Source organism: Vulpes lagopus, chromosome 6 (assembly GCF_018345385.1).
Source record: "Vulpes lagopus strain Blue_001 chromosome 6, ASM1834538v1, whole genome shotgun sequence".
NCBI lineage: Eukaryota > Metazoa > Chordata > Mammalia > Carnivora > Canidae > Vulpes > Vulpes lagopus.
Genome location: NC_054829.1, coordinates 97221456 through 97226149, shown reverse-complemented (window position 1 = coordinate 97226149; position 4694 = coordinate 97221456).

Below are 4694 nucleotides of genomic sequence, written 5' to 3'. Positions count from 1 at the left end.
AACAAAAAGAAATAAAACACATCCAGATTGGCAATGAAGAAGTAAAACTTTCACTCTTCACAGATGACATGATACTCTATGTAAAAAAAAAAAAAAAAAAAAAAAACCCTAAAAGATTCCACAAAAAAATTGACAGAACTGATACAGGGATTCAGCAAAGTTGCAGGATATAAAATCAACACACAGAAATCTGTTGCATTTCAATATATTAACAATGACCCAGAAACAAGAGAAATCCAGGAATCAATCCCATTTACAATTGCACCTAAAGCTGTAAGATACCTAGGAATAAACCTAACCAAGGGGGTAAAGGATCTGTACTCTAAAAACTACAGAACACTTATGAAAGAAATTGAGGAAGACACAAAGAAATGGAAAAACATTCCATGTTCAAGGGTTGGAAGAACAAGTATTGTTCAAATGTCTATGCTACCCAAAGCAATCTAAACATTCAATGCAATCTCTATTGAAATAATACCAGCATTTTTCACAGAGATGGAACAAACAATCCTACAATTTGTATGGAACCAGAAAAGACCCCAAATAGCCAAAAAAAATGCTGAAAAAGAAAACCAAAGCTAGAGGCATAAGGAGGGCACTTGATGGAATGATCACTGGGTGTTATATGCAACTGATGAATCACTAAATTCTACCCCTGAAACCAATAATATATTATATGTTAACTAAAGTTTAGTAAAAAATAAGTTCAAGGGATCCCTGGATGGCGCAGTGGTTTAGTGCCTGCCTTTGGCCCAGGGTGCCATCCTGGAGACCTGGGATTGAATCCCATGTCGGGCTCCTAGTGCATGGAGCCTGCTTATCCCTCTGCCTATGTCTCTGCCTCTCTCTGTGTGTGTGTGTGACTATCATAAATAAATTTTTAAAAAAATTTTTAATAAAAATAAATTTTAAAAAAAGAATTCATGTAAAAGCAGCAAATGATCAATAATGAACTATTGGGACTTTGACAACTGAGATGCACCTAAATAAATACTTCCCTGACTCTCTGAGTCCAGAGCTCATTTCTGCACTGAGTCTAGTATTGTATAAGCCATAATCACTGATATATCATCTGTCTCACCTTTAGAACATAAGCTCCATAAAGACAAGGGCTCTGTTTTATCCACTACTGAATCACAGTGGCTTTTGTAGGGGCTCAATAAATATAAACAGATGAACAAATGGGGGAGAAAACTGTGGTCCTTCATCCTCCTGCTGATCAAAATCAATTACCCTTGACAGCATGGTGACTTCTTTTTATACCAACTGGTCCCTAAACACAAAGAATCTTAGGTGCCCTGGTGACAGACAGAGCTTGTAGCTCATGGTGACTTGTTTTCTGTTGGGCCCTTTTGGGGCCAGGACTTCCAACACTGTAGGAACCCAGAACTGCAGAAACAGGAAGCATGAGGCCTCTAGTGGGTCATTAAAAGCATAATAAATGATTCTATCTCTTCATTCCTGGACCCATGTAGACTTTACATTGGGAATGTAGCACCATTTAGAGGCTCCTGATTTAATGTATATACTATATCATGAATAATGCCATCTCATTCCTGCAAAATATGGCCTCCAAGTTAATGTTTCATTATGTCTTTAGAAAGCCATTCCAAGGGATGCCTGGGTAGCTCAGTGGTTTAGCACCTGACTTCAGCCCAGGACATCATCCTGAAGACCCAGGATCGTATCCTGCCTTGGGCTCCCTGCATGGAGCCTCCTTCTTCCTCTGCCTGTGTCTCTGCCTCTCTCTCTCTCTCTCTCTCTCTCTCTCTCTGTGTGTGTGTGTGTTTCTCATGAATAAATAGATAAATAAATCTTTAAAAAAAAAAAAGGAAAAAGACAAGAAAAATAAAGCCATTCCAGTACTTTATTAAGCCAACTAATTCTAGATTGGGTGGTTTATGATACAAGAAGGATATTTCAATGTTATAGGCCTACTGCTCCACCACCATTGCTGGGAAGTGAGTCCCCTCGTTGGAGACCATGTTGTGTGGAATTCCATGCCTATGGATCAGACATTCCACAAGTTTCCAGGCAGTGGTTCTGGCTGTGGATTTACAGGCTGAAAAGGCAAACCTGTGCTTGGAATTAGACATCTATTCCTGGGATAACAAGTCACTACTCTTTCCAGGAATGGAAGAGACCAAATATAGTTGATTTTCCACCAAATGGCCAACTGGTCTCCTTGAAGAATCATGCTATGCTGGGGATTCAGAATCTAAAAGGATGGTACCTGCACAACTATATAGTTGCCAAATGAGATATTCTTTGCTAAAAATACCAAAACCAATTAGTGAGAAACAGAAGGAGACACTATTGAAAAAGGACCTCTAAGTCAGTCATGAGAAGATTTGGTTTTTGCTTTGCATTTAGTGGATAATCTAAATGCCCTATCTCTTGGACTTTTCCTAATTGAGCTAATAATACTTTCATCTTCACAGGACTCTAGTGAAAAATTTTTTTAACTGTTTAGCTGTATATTATGATTAAATTAATTCTTTTCAGCTTGGTCCAAGACCACATGTGAATAGTGACTGCCAAATTCAGTATACTGATTGCCTCTGGAGGAGAAGAGAGAAGGGTGTAATCAGAGAGAAGAGGAGAGGAGGTCCAGAGGATTTTAAGTGTATTTGGCAGTTTTATTTCTTAATCCAGGCAGTTAGTATATGATGGTTCATTCATTGTATTATTCTTTATGTATGTCCTTGGGGATATACTAAGTATTGCATATTTTTAAACAGTAAAAGGAAAAAGTAGAATGAAAAACTCCACCCTGTTATATCGTAATGTTATTGGGAACAGGGCATGAGAAACTCAGAGTAGAATGACATAATAGAATATATGCCTTGAGAAAATTAAAGTGGCGACAGAGAGAGATGACATGAATAAAGAGTGGACAATAATGATGAGCCCAATTATTAGTCTACTATAATAGTCTAAGGAAGAGGTAATTAACTATAGTAGTGACATTCGAGTGGAAACAAGAGATAGAAGCAAAAATCACTACAAAAGTAGAATAAGCAGCCTAGAAACAGAAGAGATGATATTAGAAACAGCAGGGAGGGAGGAGCCTGAAATGACACTGCCTCACTGAAAGAAAGAAAAAAAGGAAAGGAAAGAAAATAGAAAATATATAGGTTAATAAGCAGACATTAGAAGTATAAAAAAGACAAGACATCCAGTATGAAAAGGATGTCTGTGGCCTTATTGAGAAAACAATACAATGAACATCCAGAGTGGTTTTGTGCTGGTCCCAACTTTTCTTTTCCTTTTTTCTTTTTTTCTTTTCTTTTCTTTTCTTTTCTTTTCTTTTCTTTTCTTTTCTTTTCTTTTCTTTTCTTTTCTTTTCTTTCCTTTCTTTTAATATTTTATCCATTTACTTGAGGGAGGGGGAGAGAGAGAGAGAGAGAAAGAGAGAGAGAGAGAGAAATAGCACAAGCAGTGGGAGTGGTAGAGGGAGGAGAAGCAGGTTCCCTGTCAAACAGGAGCCTGATATGGGGCTGGGTCCCAGGACCCTGAGATCATGACCTGAACCAAAGGTAGACACTTAAACAACAGAGCCAACCAGGCGCCCCTGGTCCCAATTTCTTATTCCTCAAATAACCTCAGTCATTAAAGCATGCTCCTTCCTTCCATCATCAATTAATTTTCTAATTGTCTCTACTGAATTTTTCAATCTTAAAATTAAAACTGACAGGTAAGCTATCAAGGAAAAAGTCTTCACTTCTCAGCCATGGAAGTTAGCTAGGAGGGGACTACTCTATTAAAGTGGCACAGTCAGTTTGGGGAATTAAGTGGGTTTCTCATAAAATAAAATTTCATTTATAACTTGATGACTAAGTAACTTCCCTTGGGACTAATCTATGTGCTTTTGCTTTGAAAGAAAGCTACTCTTCAAGGAGATAATATGATTGAAAGCTGCCTCATACAGCCTTAAGCAGACCAAAGAATAAACCTAGAGTAGAAAGACCTCTCTGTTTACAGCCCTAGAGATGGAAACTCCTTGTTCAGGCCTAGAAGATTTCTCTTTAAAGTGCTTGTGCCTTTAAAATGCCTGTAATGAGTGAATGGATAAGGCTGGCAATTCTTTGCTCTGTGACCTAATTTTCTGTACTTTTTTTGTAATGTTATTAAAATATCTGGAGCATAGAGGCACCTGGGTGGCTCACTAGGTTGTGTCCAACTCTTGATTTTGGCTCAGGTCATGATCTCAGGGTTGTGAGATGGAGCCCCACATTGGGCTCTGTGCTGGGCATGGAGTCTGCTTAAGATTCTCTCTCTCACTATCCTTTTGCCCCCCACCTCTCTAAAATAAAATTTAAAACACAAATTAAAATAAATAAAATAAAATAAAAATCTAGAGAATAAAATCTGGCCAAATTTGACTATGGAGTGCTGGTGATATACAAATAATTTACAGTATCTTCTTATACCATTCATGTCTGAATCTCTTCTATGATTTCAACTTTCTTAATTAGCAATATTTTTGTTAAGATATAATTTACAAGTTTATGTATAACATTAGACAATATTATAAAATGTAGACAACCTAAAAGAACAAAATGAAGAAAAATACTAGGGTGTTATTACTGCTCACTTTGTGACAAGAGGGACAAAAGCAAATGATAAAGGCCAGAACAAGATCTTATATAAGTTCTCTATTAACAAGTTCAAAACAGAGGTGTTTGTAGAGC